Raw genomic sequence first — 16,535 nt, forward strand, 5'->3', positions numbered from 1 at the left:
CGTGGAGCCTGCTTCAGATCTTCTGTCTCCCTCTCTCTCCCTTCCCCTGCTTCAGCTCTCTGTCTCAAAAATAAATAAACATTAAAAAAAATAATTGCTAACTCATGAGATCGTGATGATTAAACTCGTTAATATATGTAAAGTGTAGAACACTATATGGTATACAGGAAGCATCAAAGTAGTGGTAGCAAAGAAATGAGGTATTCTAGCATAATAATTTAAAATCATATTCAGAATGCAAAAAATTGGAAAAGATTTTAAAAAACCTCTATCTTATTTGCCAAGATGAATAATAGTTCCCTTTAATTTTTGCACATTAAAAAAACAGTCAAATTCTAGATAACAAATATGCAGATAGTTACTGTACATTAATTCAGATTTGTTCTTTCGTTTTCCTTCTATAAATCCATCACTTCTGTGTATTTGTATGATTCATTTTGTGGACAGAAAGGAGCTGGGTGTTTACAGGTGTGGAAAGGCATTTCTACCAGGACAGCAGGAATCCAGCTGGCACATTTAGAAGCATGACTTTTCTGTCCTTGGCTTAGAATTCAGAAGAAAGAAAGTTTCAAAGTGAATCACCAAGAAGCACTTTATAGAAACAGAGTAGCTTTGTTACTTAGGGAATAGCTTTCCAGTGGATCCTGGAAGAAATCTTTTCTCTGCCCACTGGATTTCTGGGTAAAGACTAGTTTTCATTAGGAAGTGACCCAGACTGTGTGCCTGGAAGATTCAGGCCAGCCCACCACAGAGACCTGTGGTCCCAGTGAGGTCAGGAAACTGTGTTTAAAGCGGTTAAGTCACATCTGGATAAACATGTGAACCATCCAGCCATTTCTGTGTGGTCCAGAGGCCAGGGCTGAGTTCCTTAGAGCAATTACACATGCCTAGGTCATACGTTAGAGATAATGACTTAGTTGAACTGTTTTTAGAATTTTTAAAAAGTCTCCATGAGGTTCTTACATGTTTCTCCCAACTGAGGATCACTGCCTTAAAAAAATAGAGGCTCCACATTCACATCCCATTGTTGCAGGTGGCCAGAGGGGAAGTTTAGCATTCAGCACTTTTATAGATATCACTCAGATTTTTAGCCAGATACATGCCATCCTTTAAAATCTGGATAGTTATGGCCACCTGGGTGGCTCAGTCAGTTGAGCATCCGACTTGGGCTCAGGTCATGATCTCACGGTTCATGGGTTCGAGCCCTGTGTCGGGCTATGTGCTCACAGCTAAGAGCCTGGGGTCAGCTTCAGATTCTGTGTCTCCCTCTCTCTCCGCCCCTCCCCCGCTCATGCTCTGTCTTTGTCTCTCAAAGATGAATAAACATTTTTAAAAATTCTTTTAAATAAAAAAAAATCTGGATAGTTGTCTCAAATCCTCAGTACAAATCCCACAGAAAGACCATTGTCTCACTGAGAGTTCTTCCAATTTGAGGGATATGATTTTTGCCTGGTGACCTTTGGCCTTCAGCTTCAACTTCTGCTGAAACCACTCAGTCCACAGCTCATGCCCTCCCACTTGCATCCCAAATCAAACCATGTGTACAGCTAAGTTCCTGTCCTTATTTTTCATGGAAAACCCCTCACAGACTGTTGTGTGTTTCTCAGAATTATAGATGTTTTGTAGAAGGTGAGACGGAGTCAAGCTGCAATAAACCAATTACTCTCTGACTGAATAAACATCCCTGATTGTAAGAAATGATGGCCTTCGATGCTTCCCGGACTCTACCAGACTTCCATGTCACTTGTCTTCTTCTCTCCTCTGCCTTGCTCTGACTCCGGATTTACCATTCATTTTTAAAATTAACTTTATTAGTTTATTTCTCATAAACCAAACTGTACTCACCTAAAGTACACAGTCGGATGAGTTTTGACAATTGTATATATAGTAAAACCACTGATGCAATCGAGATGAAGAATGTTTACATCACCCACAAAAGTTTCCTCACCCCCTTTTACAGTCCAACCTCTCTCTCCCTGAAGCTTCCTGTAATCGCTACATGCAGGTGACTTCCTGATACTATAGATTAGTTTGGATTTTCTAGAATATTCTAGAATTTTCTAAAAAACATTTTAATATTTTGAATTTCTCTTCTGTGCCTGGCTCCCTTCAGTCAGTATAATGATTCTGAGATTCACCCATGATTTTTGTTTGTTTGTTAATGTTTAATTATTTATTTTGAAGGTGGGGGGGGGATGGAGAGAGAGGGAGAGAGGGAATCCCAAACAGGCTCTGTGCTGTCAGTGCAGAGCCCAACGTGGGGCTCGACCTTACAAATTGTGAGGTCATGATGTGAGCCAAAATCAACAGTCAGACGCTTAACTGAATGAGCACCCAGGCACTCCAAGATTCACCCATATTTACTCCTGAGAATATGAGTAGTAACCCATTGTATGGATAGACCACATTCTGTCTATCCATTCAGCAGCTGATGAACATTTGGGTTGTTTTTAGTTTGGGACTAATGTAGTGCAAGTCCCACAAATGCTGAAACATTTGTGTGCAAGCCGTTGTGTGGACATATGTTTTGTTTATCTTGGGCAAATGCCTAGATGTGGAATGGCTGGGTCATATGATTAACACATGCTTTACTTAAGAAATTGCCAAAGTGGTGTATGTTCTATGACATCATCAGCAGTGTATTAAAGATGTAGTTTTACTACATCTTTGCCAATAATTGGCGGTGTCAGGTTTTGGGGCAGGGGGCTTGTTGTTGTTTTGTTTTAGGACTAAAATGGGTATGTTGTAGAATGATGCAGTTTTTTCAGTTCTAGAGTTTACATTCTATTCTCTTTTATATTTTCTATCTCTTCACTAAGAGTCCTGTTTTGTATTCATTACACGTGCATTTCCCTTTGCCTTGTTATATTCATGTATAATGTGGCTTAACATCCTTATCTGATATTTCTAACATGTGGCACTTCTCAGGATTAGCCCCTGTTCCATGTTTTTTCCCTAGAGAGTGAGTCTCATTTTTTTTTAAATCAAGTAATGTTAGAGTATACCAGACTTTATAAACGTTATTTTATGGTAATTCTGTAGTCCATTAGTTTTTCTTGAAGATTGTTAATATTTTTTCTAGAAAATAACTAATTTGATTAGATTCAGACTTAATTAATATGCTCTCTCTCACCTACAGTGGGCGCAGCTCAAAGCTCACATGACATCTTTTAGCCTTAGCAGAAAGCTGTTTTGAATCTGCTGAAACCTGCACTTGTCAGGCACCAGCCAGAAACTCAGGCAAAGCTTACGTAAGAAATTCGGGACTCTTTTTTGTGTTTTTCTCATTCCCAGGTCCCTCTTTGCTTTTGGTGGCTGGGGTAGCTCCTGTGCTTCCCTTTTGCTGTTCAGGACAGACAGATAGCTGCTTTTTGGTCTCCCTTTCAAAATCTGCCTGCTTTTGTTCATTTTCAGTGCCTTCAGGTGGTCATTTTTTGTAAAATGTTCAATATTTCTTGTTTGTTATCTGTGGGTGGGTCAGTTTGTTAGGGGCGTGTGCCTCTATACCATAAGGAAAATTCTTTTTCATTTGTTATGATAAGAAGATAACTATTCCTCGCAGCATTTTTTTGCATCATTCCTACCTATCCTTTTAAGGTCTTACCTTCCACCCTCAAGTGACTGATGGTGTTTTCCAAAATAAAAATAGTCCTATCCTTAAGACAAATTTGGGTGTCAGCTGTTAAGATAGATGATCTTTCTTTCCTTCTTCTCCTTTTTTTTTTGGGGGGGGGGTAACCCAGCCACAGAGGCAATAATTCAAGATGAGAGCATAGATAGGTAAGCTTGGGGCAATAAACACAAGGAAGACTGAGCATGGAACACTATAAAGCATTCTATATTTCTGCATACTGTAGTCAGCTGAAAAAAAGACAAAGAGAGAAGAGTAAATGAAGCTCAAAGAAGAAAGTTAGCAATAACCTTAACTAAGTAAGAGATGCAGCCCAAAGTACAAAGTGGCTGTTCGAGAACTGAAGCCAAGAAAGCCCCTGTAATTGGATAACTGGATACCACGTAAGTGCAGTGGGGTCTGCCATCTATAACCAGGTGAGGGGCGAATGACATAGGCATAGATCAGACACCCTGAGTCCTTTGCAATGAGATGACTATTCCCAACTCTTTAGCAAAAGGAGAGATTGAAATGAAACCAAAATGACATCATTCCAGTATGACTGGGATGAGTCAAAGTGCTGAAAAACTTTGTACATTTTGTAATATGGTCACCTACTGATAGTCTGTATTTTCTTCTTCCTGGCGTTTGAGAGAAATAATCCTATTCCTGTCACTGTCATGCTGTGCATGCAGGCATGTCTTATCCTGGGGGCTCAGACGGTACCGTACACAAATGACTCCTGAGAGGTGGTAGAGGGAGACTCCAGGGACACTCCCAGAAAATAAGGTTTCTGCCTGAAAATTAAACTGTTTAACAACAGAAGGTTTCCTGGGCCAATCCAATGATTACTTATATTAGTGATGTTAAAATGTATATATAGTCCTCTTGGACTCCCCGGGGTCTCTTCACTGCATGTGAGCTGCTCTCTTTCCTTTGTGTTTGGTCCCTTGGATCTAAACATCTCTTCCCATCGATATTATTCTAAAGACAATATCCTCAATCTTATATCTTCTTCTAACCTAAACTCCTTCTACTCTCATTCTTCTTTGTCAAGCTACTTGAAAGAGTAATTTTAAAGTTTTACTTCTTTGTCTTCTAGTCACCTCTTGGTTCATTAAAACGTATTGTGAAGTATTTCAAATATTCAAAAATAATATATGTAATTTGCAAAGGAGCTATGAATATTAATACCTGTGAAGCCTCTGCATATCATAAGAAATAGCAACACCCTGGCAGCCCTTTGTGCATTTATTTACCATGGACTCCCTCTTCTGCCCATTTTGGGGTTCCATTATTCTGATTTTTGTGTTTTTCATTCACTTCCCTATATATCCTTTAATGATTTGTTGATTTTTTTGTAGATTTTCAACTTTATATAATTTATGTCATGTATTTTTCCATCCTGATATTTCCTGTCAGTCTTTTAGTAAGAGTTATTTGTTTTAAGTGGCTGTAGCATTTGTTTTCATTGGTGTATAATACTCCATCCCATGACTATAGTTTAACTCATTTTTCCATTCTTTGAATGACATTCGAAGTTCTTATTTTATCATTTATAAAAATTTTGTCTTTACATGTTTTCCTTGGGAGATCTTACCTACTTTTATAACTTTTAAATACACCCCCAAATTTTAATTTTCCTATTTTTGGACTCAAATAATTCAAATTCAGCTGGAAATTTCTGTTTGGGTATCTCCCAAGCACCCCATAGTCTTAATCTTTGATTCCTCCTTAATCTACAGCCTGCATTTATTTGTTTTTAAAGTTTATTTATTTGTTTTTGAGAGAGAACAAGCAGGGGAGGAGCAGAGAGAGAGAGAGAGAGGAAGACAGAGAATTCCAAGCAGTTTCCATACTGTCAGCACAGAGCCTACTGTGGGTCTCAAACTCACGAACCATGAGATCATGACCTGAGCTGAAATCAGAGTCAGATGCTTAGTTGACTAGACACCCAGGTGTCCCAATCCTCAGCTTGCATTTAACTGATTATTAAATCCTTAAAATTTTTACCTGCAAAATATTCGGGAGTCCATTCCCTCCTTGGCAACCCTACTATGACTCTTCATGTTTAGTCTTTCATAGTTTCTTACTTGGGCTGTTGAAATAACCACCCAGCGAGTTTTTGTGCTCTGTTGCCTGCTCTCTTAGTTACATGATTGATACACCTACCAGAGTGAGTTATCTAAAGCACAATTTGACCATTTCACTTCCTAATTCTAAATATCTCTTGGCTTTGAGTCACCTCCACTGTGAACAGGCACTTCACAGATTGCTCATTCTGATCTTATCCTCTATTCCTCCGTGTGTACGCTTTACACTCCAAAGAACCAAAGATCTTAAGGTTCTTTTAATCCACTATGTGATTGTCTTCCTCCAGGTCTTGCATATCTGTTCCCCCTGTGTATCATGGCTGGCCTGGTGCTTTTCTTCATTAAGAAAGCTTTTGTTAATCAAGATTCAGCTCAGGTGATACCTTCTTACTGTATCCTGTTCCTACGCCTTTCACAGACTTCAATTTGTTGTTAGTGTATAAGTCTATATTTTCTTCCAGAATATTTAGCAAACAGAATACCTTATATTTGTTTTTTATATACTGAGCCCTTGGTACAGTGTCCAGCTCCTAGTATTTTCTCAAAATCAAAATGGGACTGTTGACCTGAAATCAAGGTCAAAGTATTTCATCAGACCCTATCACTGTGGCCTGAATAAAATACCCCTTGAAACAACCAATCTTCTTTACCTTGATTTTTAAGCAAGTTTCTGATGTCTAATTAGTTTTCTTAGTACCTTAGACTAGATAACAACTGGTCTCTATAAAGAGTTACATACTGTTGTAAACTGAGTGCGCTGGTACCAGTTTGTTCACCCATTTAGTCAGTGTTTCCAGTTACTAATGGTAAATAACACTCCTGCCCCCAAATTAATGGTGTAAACCAGCAACCACTTTACTGTGCTCATGGATTCTGAGGACGAGAAACTCAGACACAACAATGGGGATGTCATGTGTCTGCGCAATAATGCCATAGTCTTTAGCTGGAATGCTTTAAACAGCTGGGGGCTAGAATCAACAGGGGTCTTCTTCACTCACATGTCTGGTACCTGGCGTAGGAGTGCTGACAATACTGACTCCATCTTTGGACCTCTATGTTGTTCATATTCAACTGATGACATCTTTTGAGGCTAGGTGTTATGGACCCCTTGAAGATTAATATAGACTCAATTAGAAATGCCTGCCAAGGCCAGAATGGGGGGAGGCTTGCTTTGGCCTCCCATGAATCTATCAGAGATAACACCGTATTACCCTTTTCTGATGCACAGGTGGATGCCACCAGATCTAATCAAAGGTCATCTGTCAATTAGGTGTGTGTGAACCCTTTGATCTCACTACATTGCCCTTCTGCACATCCTCTTGCTCTCTAAAGTCTGTGGACAAAGGTCTGGACTTGGTGGAGAATAACCGTACAGTGCCTGGATCATCATCCCTGATCCCCTTGTGGCTAAGTTATCCTGAATAAAACTCCATGTGAACTGTATGGAGTAGCCTGCTTCATTTTCTCATCTCAACATGACTTGTCAATGTAGAGGACAGCTCCTCCTCCTCCAGCTTCTAACCCCTAGGCTGGAGTCCTTGAAGTCTCGAAAGACCTACACATGGCATCTCTAAGTGGCTCAAATTTCTTGCAGAATAGTCACTGAGACCTGAGAGGGAGCCTCTCCAGGAGAATTATGTGGACGCTGCCTGGTCTTCTGTAACTTGTCACATGGAATCAATTCTGCCAAACATGACTGGTTGAAGCAACAGTAACTGCATCGGTCTGATCTTCTGAGTACTAATAAAGTATGGCATCTATACATCTGAGATAGATGACCAGACTCATACATGGAGCTGCTTTCAAGAAGCTCTGAGTGCCCAGCTGGCATCCTTAGCCAGTGTTCCTCTTGAGGAAGAAGTTCCCCAACCAGGAAGAATGAGTGGTTTCTTATTTATCTGGTCTATTTGGGACAGGTGCTGTTACTACACATTAGTAAAAAGAACACATTTCTCAGTTTCAAGGTACCAGGCCTATTTGTTTCAGGGGCATCCCTAACCTTTAAGATTGTTGATCTGGGAATAAACATGACCTTTTGTGATGCATCTCAGGGACTCCCTGTGGAGAAGAGACTGTGAGGATATTACTCCTATGATCCAAGCAGTCATTTCTCATGATTTCATTCTTTTTTCTCTCCTTTTTTATCAGTCAAGTTTCTCTGGGTCTTAGAGAAACAACACATCGCTCCAGAGAACAAAAGCCTCCATAAATGAAGGCTTCACCCTGTGCCAAAAGACACCATGTTTTGGAATGGGTCCTTCACTCAGTTAACACTGGCATTTAGCAGGTGAGATTGCCTGAAGTTTCTGGGCCCAGCCCCTGCTCCTCAGTCCCCACTTAGGTCTTGCTTTGTCACTCTCCACACCTGTTCCCTGTCAACACCACCACTGCTCATTCCTTTCCAAGAGGTAAACACTTAGTGCCCTCTCCACGTGGCTTCCTTCTGGTCAGAGATAAGTGTATTGTCCCGATCCGTAAGAGGATGGATTAAGGGTAGCTCATCTGAAAATCCAGACCATTTTGACATCTTGGAAAAAATTTCATTGTGTACTTCCCAACTCCCCAGATACACAGGCTTCTTTTGGACCTGCACTGAGATCTCTGAGCTTTTCTTCTTGGTGGCTCCTTTGCTATTAAAGGTACATCTGTTGCTTGCCATCCTGCCTCAGTGCCAGGCCTCTGAAGAGGCCACCATGTCAAAGCCTACTCTTAGCCCGGTGCCCTTGTTCTCAATATTCTTCCCTCCCTAGTGACGTACTTAATGGTTTTCCCACCTGGTTCTTTGGGAACTAGTTCAACAATTATGGGAGCATGGCAGAAGAGGCAAAGAAGAAATATCCCTTCCTACCATAGAAATTTTAGTGCGCCAGAAAGGACAGGCATTCTAGAACTCAGGATGTAAGCCATTTTGTTATGGAAAAGTCCTAATTTGTTTTGATTTTGGTGTGTGTATGTGTGTGTTTCTTTCTTTTCTTTTTTTTTTTTTCCTGTTGGCTTCTATCTCCATAGTTAATGTTCTACTTCAGAGCAGGGGTGCTGGTAGTGCTGTGTCGCTTGAAAGGAGGGGGAGAATGAAAATCTGGTTAGCAATTCTTAGGCACCTAAGTGAGCAGATCTCCCCCCTGGCAATTGGCTTCTGCTGTCAGGGGTTGGCTGGGCCTGTGGTGCTGTGACTGCAGGACCCCAGGCCCCCTGCTTTGGTTTCCAAATGGGATCATCTGCGGGCAGCTAAGCTGCTGCCTTTTGTCAGACTCTCTCAGTGCATCCTTTACAGATAAGTGGGCTGCAGCTCAGCCATATGGGCCGCTAATGGTGCAGGTGCCCCCACAGAGCATTGCGCTCAGGGCTGAGGGAAATGGGCGTGTGAACAAATGGTGCCTGACATGAGAAGACAGTGCATTGTTTGTCTGCGGAGCTCCCTGGAGCTTAAGTACATATTGATGGAAGCCAAACAGAATGTCTCAGAAATCCTACCTGCCACGGACCCAAACCTGCCTGCTCTGAACTTAAGCTGTTGAGTGTTTCATGCCACCCTCCCTGGGGATTAAATGCTTTGGCTGTTAAGGAGGGTACTTACAAGCGATGACTCTGGCACAGTTGTGAGTTGGCATACTCCCTGCCATTTCCCCACAGCATGGAATTTTCTGAGCCTCAGTTTCCTTATTTGTGAATCAAGGATGCTAATACCCATCTTAGAGGGTCGTTATTGTGATTACTTGAGAAAATATATGTAAAGCACTTTTCATGATGCCTGGTAAATAATCCTGGGCTTTGTAGTCAGACAGACCTAAGTAGTGATACTAGCTCTGCCATCTACCAGCAGTAGGACTTTGGGAAAGACGTAATGTCTTAGAGGCTCAGTTTATTTGTCTGTTTAATGGCTTAACAATCATTTCTTAGTCAGTTGCACTGGAATTAAATGATAATTTATGAGCATAGGAAAATATCTAGCACCTACTAGAGGCATAAAATGCCGTTTCCCTTCCTTTATCTGCCACAGCCTGCTCGCACTCATCTGGTACCTGTGTAGGAGATGATTTCCCCTGTTCCCATCACCAACTTATCAAGGCCAATGAGGATTTGCCTGTCAGGCCCTTGCTGAAGATTCCATGCATTCAGTTCACAGTTGCAGTCAGGAATGGATTTTTCACCTGAGGTGGCAAGAAGAAAAGGTGCATCAATGTGGAACCTTCAAACTATGCGTTTAGAAAGACCAATAACCATCCCGGAAAGGCACGAGCTGTGGATTTACATGTGTGATAAGTTACAGATTCACCTCCTTCCTTCCAGACCGCCACAGTGAGCTCGAAAGAGAATGTATGAAAGTCATTTCCCTCTGTTTAAAAATAGGGGGCCTAGGCTGTAGAATATAAACTAGCATGTAAGCTATTCCTAAAGGGAAGAGGCATTTGATGAGAGAAGAAAAAGATGGAGTCAAAACGAAACGGAAACAAAGGAAACCCAAGGGCAGTGACTGAAACAGAATGTTACAGAAAGAGTTCAAGTCTGTGGAGGCAGATAAATGAGCTCTGTGGCAAAGACAGGGCAACAGGGAAGAAAGAGGGAAAAAGCTGGACCAAGTAACACCTCTTTGTACCTGCTAGTCTCCTGCTTAGGTGATCAGCTCTGACACGGAGCAGGATTCCTCCCTCCCCCCCCGCCCCCCGCCCAGCCCCAGAGAAGGGGCCCTGAAACCCAGGGTCCTTCATTCAGTGAGCTTCTACCAAGTCAGCCAGGCTTCCCGGGGTCTGGAAAGACCCTGGCAGAGAAGGCCTGAGGTGTCCCATATGTCTCTGTGCCACTGATGAGGTTGAGTGCTGGAAGGCTACGTCAAAAAATTCTGTGGCTGTACCTCAAAGCAGGATACCAGAGCTGGAGGTGCTTGAGGAAGGAGTCTGGTGATGATGAAAGTCAGGACACCGAGCCACCATCTTGGGCATTCCAGGATTGTCACGGTCAAGGTCAGAGCTCTGACCAGGTGCTCCGGGCACCATGGAGCCTTTCACAGCTGTTATTTACATCTGATGCTTCAGTGTACCCGAGACTTAGCAGCTGGGGAGAGAGAGCTGCAGAATTATTGCTTATATTTTTCAGATGGGAAAAGCAAGTATTGGCTTATTAGAATCATAGAGTATTAGAAATGGAAGAGATCTTGGTTATAAATGCTTACCAAAGGGATTTGCAATGGCTCACCATAAACAGAGATATCCATATATACTGAAGCTGTTAACAAAGAGTGAAAAGGTGAAAGGGACAGAACAAAAGAGAGACATAAACAAACTCAAAATCCAAACTCCTCTTTAAAATCTGCAGCAACTGAAGCTTAAGCTTCCTAGCAACCAAGACAAAGAAAAACAAATGACCTCCAAGAGCACCTGATCCAACCCCTCATTTTATGGATTAGGAAATGAAAGTCTATATTATTTTTAAAAGCTTTTCATCAATGAAATGTGTTTCTGTAGTTTCTCTAGCTAAGCATGGAATTATTTCCACTTTAATGTTTCAGATTGATTTTTTTTTCAAATGGGCTTTTTCAGGAGGTACTGCTGACCTCCCAAAAACCAATTATGCATCAGAGCAGTGCAGAGTGCTACATGGAGAGTTAACCTTCAAGGAGCTATAACAGTTCATGCAGCAAGAAAACAGTGTCCTTACCACAAATGCCATTCTCCTTACTGTCTGTGAAGCACATATTCTGGAAGCCCTCTCTGCTTCTTTCAGTCAAATCACCCCAGAGCCCTAGATCCTTTTACTCTCACCATATGGCCCTGATTTCCCCCAGCTCTCCACTTTTGCTCATGGTTGTTGGACATAGGGCAAAGTGACAGGGGTCTCACAAGAACCATGTCTTGCTATTGATTATCTGTTGAAACTTAGCCCAGGAGTTGGGCAGTCAATTTAGCAGGTCTTCCAGCAAGTCAGAGAACAGAGTCCTTCCACCTGATCCTTGCTGGTACACCGGATAAAGAATGTTGCCTCTGGATGTTTTTGAGGGGCATCAACCAGACTGATGGAGACCTGAAGACTCTGAGGCAGGAGGGAAGAAAATCTCACTGGGAGAGAGCCCTGTTGTATCACTGAGGTGATGGGAACTGTGACCCTCAGCTGCCAGCACTATGAAGAAGACTCTGGAGTAAAGCAAGGACTTGCCATGCATTCTGCACCCATGAGTCTCCCTACCCAAGGCACGGCATTGGATCTGCTCTGTCTCACCCACTTCTTACCCCAGCTGGTATTGTAGCAACCAGCTCTGCATGGGTCTCAAACACCTTTACATGAGTACAACCTAGCAGAATCTCACTTCACCCCTGTTCCAGGTGCGCCTTGCTCCCTATTTCAGGGCTTCTTGGCCTTGTAATTGGTATGTATGACCTGTGGGGTAGAAGTTTCACCAGAGAGAGATAGGGGCAATTTATAGCACTTCTTCGTGGATGGTTCTCAATGACACAGCAACCAGTCATGTTAATGATGACTCTTTCATCAACGTGGTTTGGATTGTCTCTCTTCCCTTCCCGTCCTCCTTGTCCTTACTCATCTGTCTTGTGTAAAGTTCCCTGGTGAGTTAAAAGCATGAACACCTCTGCTTCATGCTCCACTCCTTGGGGAATCTGAGCACTGACAGGTACTCCCCTGCAGCCATTTCTTCTTGCTTTCAAGTACACTAGACTGGACTTCCTGCTAAGGATCACTGAAACAAGGAGGTAGATTCTATGGTAGGCTTGACATTTACTTTTGGCCACCTGGAATTGATTTGCTTTCTTTTTTTAAAAAGAAAGAAATTCTCTTTTCTTCTAGCAGTCATCTCTTCTCCACTCCTTGTTATGCAGATTTACTGAAGTTCTTTCCAAGTATGGCTCAAGGACACGTGGTTGGGATCCAACCAGTCAGAACACTGTATACCTCTGACTGGTGGCTGATCAAGGATGGTCACATGATCCAAACTGAGCCAATGCCATACCATAAGAACATTTGCCAGGACTATTGGATAAGAGGCATTCTTTCTTTCCACTGAACTGCAAGGCCTGAACCCAGAAAATGTAGATATAGTGATGCTTCAACCATCTTGCTAACCCAAGGGGAAAGCCATCTCCTGATGATGGATCCAACATAGAGAAAGCAGAGCTCAGAGAAATCAGAATCTGGTGACATAGTTTGACCACAGTCCTCGTTCCTGCCCTCCCCATCAAGCTGTAGTGGAGGCCCTTGACTTTTAATTTATTTGAGTCAATAAATTCCTTATTTGCTTAAGCCTCTTTTTTGTTTGTTATTATTGTTCATTTGCAGCCTAAGGAATCTCAACTGATTGAAGGTACAAATTTGCAACTAATGGATAAATAAATCCTAAAGATCTAATGCATGGTATTGTGACCATAGACAATAATACTGTATTGTAAACATCAAACTTGCTAAAAACTAGATCTTAAATATTTCCACCACAAAAAAGAAATGATAATTATGTGACTTGATAGAGGTGTTAGCTAACATTAAAATGGCAATCATATTGTAATATATAAATGTATCAAATCAACCCATTATTCACCTTAAACTTACACAGTGTTATATATTGCAGTTAAAAAAAATCTTGACTGATATATGAAGCTCTTCCTGCCTCGTATTCCTTATTTTTATGGCCCACTTTGGTTGTCACTGCAATAATGTTCTCCAAGATTTATTTGTATTAAATGTTGAATATATAAAAAAGAATATTTGTAAGATTTAAAGAATAGCCACAAATACAAACTCTCAATTATTTGCCACCCAGTTTAAGAAAGAAAACATGACTGTTTAAAGTTCTCCATAGAGGGGGGGAGGCAAACTATAAGAGACTCTTAAGGACTAAGAACAAACTAAGGGTAGATAGGGGGTGAGGGAGATGGGAAAGTGAGTGATGGGCAGGGAGGAAAGTACTTGTTGGGATGAGCAGTGGGTGTTGTATGGAAACCAAATTGACAATAAATTATATTTTTAAAATTTTTAAATAAAGAATAAATAAATAAATAAATAAATAAATAAATAAAGTTCTCTGTAGCCTCTCCTGGATTCCAAACCTTTCTGTACACCTTAAGAAGTATCCATCATCTTGAATTTTGTGTTAGATTCCTTTGCTTTTCTTTATAATTTTATCACATGTTTATATCTCTAAATAATTTATTCTGGTTTTGTATAATTTTTAACTTTATGTAAATCCGAACATGGTATATATATTCTTTTTTGACTTGCTTTTTAAACTTGACATTATATTCTGGATTCCTTGGTATTGTTGAATGTAGTTACAATACATTTATTTTAATGTTGTATGCATACACTACAGTTTTTTTCCTACTGTTAGCAGACATTTTTATTTCTAGATTTTTCTGTTTGATATAACAAAAAACTCTGATAAGAACACTCTTACACATGGGTCTTCATGCACATATACATAGGTTTTTTTAGGGTTTTTATGTAGTAGAAGAAGCTTTCTATCAAATTTATCTGAAATCTTTTATTTACTAGATAAGTACAAATTGTTCTTTAGATTCATTTTACTAGTGTACAAATTCATAAACCATAAATAAGTATAGTTTTTTCCATAATTTCTCCCAAATGCAATATTATCAGAATTTATTGTTTGCCAATAATGATGGCTGTGAAATTGTATCTCTTGTGTGGTTCCAACTTACATATATTTTTTTCCGATCAGTAATAATGCTGAAATAATAGCTACATAATAAGGATTTGATCAATGTTTCTGCTAAAGGTAAAAAATATGCATTATCACCTTTTATTTTAAAGTCAACACTTGACAGATACATTTGATTGATTAATGAGAAAACCAACAAAATAATGAAGCTGTTCAAGATAATTGGCGAGAAGGAAGAATTTGTAGTGGTTTATGCTTGGATGAGGTGGTCAGATTTCATGCAAAACTATTTAATATCCTTTGGTGTAATAAAACTCCAATTTGGGGAATTATCCCTCCTTTTATACAGAAATAATTTGCAAAAAAGGTTTTTTGTTGCATTTCCATCTGACAAATATCATTTTCATTGCTATAATTTTTCATAAGTTATCATCTATCCTACAGAGTTGAAAACTACCTTAATCAATAGTAAATAACAAGTCAAACAAAGAACAACATTCCAAGAGGAGACATTGGACCAATTTTTCTGTGAAAAACAAGATAACAAATATTTAGGGCTTTTTGGACCATATGGTCTCTGGTGAGACTATTCATCTCAACCCATGGCAGCAACCATAGAAAATGTGTAAGTAAATGTACATGGCTGTCCCCATCAAATTTTATTTATCTACAAAGAAGGTGATGGCAGTGTCTGACCTGTAGGCAAAGTTTTCAGACTCCTGATCTGGAGAATCAGAATCCACAGGTGGGCCTGACAGAAAACATTCAAAAAGAACATTCAATAATCCTTTGGTCTATTTTTATAGTTTACATAATTGTCTTAAAAGTTTCCCTTTTAATCATAAATAATCTCGAAAGATTATTCTCGACCATGGAAAAGCTGATCTCATTGTGTTGGTGCCTAATTCATTTACATAATTGCAGTAAAAAGTGTTAATTTACATATATAAGACACTTTTTAACGCTGTCAGCAAATCTAGGGTCCCCTGGTGTTAAGCATCTTGTAAGGCCAGAAAATTAACTTTTGCCTGGAGAAATGGGATTGTTGCAGTATTTCACAGATGCTTTTCATTGTTATTTTCTCTTCTAATTTGAAACCATGGAATCAAACTCAAGACCTTCATCTCTACCAGTTTCATCTGCAATATGTATAAATATGGGCGAAATCCCCTCTCCTTTACTACGGTTTCTGGCCAGAGAGCAGCCTTTCCTTACCACCTATATAGATAGGAAGGTTTGAGCCAGAGTCAGAAAACTTTCTATAATGGTCCACATTGTAAATGTTTTATCCTTTGAGGGTCATAAGGTCTCTGTTACAACTACTCAACTCAGCTGTTGTAGCACAAAAGCACCATAGACAATAGGTACACAAATGGATATGCTTTCATTCCAAAAAAGCTTTATCTACTAAAACAGTTGGTGGGTTGGATTTGGACCACAGGCCATAGTTTGCCAACCTCGACTGTAAGCCATAGAATAGGTACTAGCCCAGTTTTCTTATCTATCAAGGAAGGTAAGGAAGAACTGACCAATATTCCAAGACAATTATGTCATTGTAACAGAGACAAAAACCTAATTCCAGTTTTACATCAGTATAATATTTGATACTAAAGGAATGGCAGCTCTTTAAAAAGATCTTTTGAATAAACTCATTAAAACTGAGACACCTTTGGCAATATGTTAATACATGTTATGACTTCTTTTCAGACTTATTTGCATATACTATAATTCAAGACAAATAAAATTCCCTTCTGCAAAAGAATTCAGATTTTGTTCTTCACTATCCTTTCACATTTTGGAACAACCATTCATTTTATCGTAAACCAAACTCTCCTCTTTTTTCACTTAAGTAAACAAAGACAACATCTATTTAACAGAAATAGCTAGGAGGTAGGTGACTACTGTTATATCAATCATTTTAACAGACCTGCAAAGCTCATTTACATGTGTAACATAACTCTTACAGCCACCAATATGTATTTTTTGATGTTTATTTATTTTTGAGAGAGAGAGACAGACAGAGTGCAAGTGGAGAAGAGGCAGAGAGAGAGAGGGAGACACAGAATCTGAAGCAGGCTCCAGAGCCTGATGAGGGGCTTGAACTCACCAACAGTGAGATCATGACCTGAGCCAAAGTGGGACGCTTAACTGACTGAGCCACCCAGGTGCCCCAACAAACATGTATTTTTTACAATTTTTTATCTTTTCGAAG

Source organism: Panthera tigris, chromosome B1, assembly GCF_018350195.1.
Source record: "Panthera tigris isolate Pti1 chromosome B1, P.tigris_Pti1_mat1.1, whole genome shotgun sequence".
Lineage (NCBI taxonomy): Eukaryota > Metazoa > Chordata > Mammalia > Carnivora > Felidae > Panthera > Panthera tigris.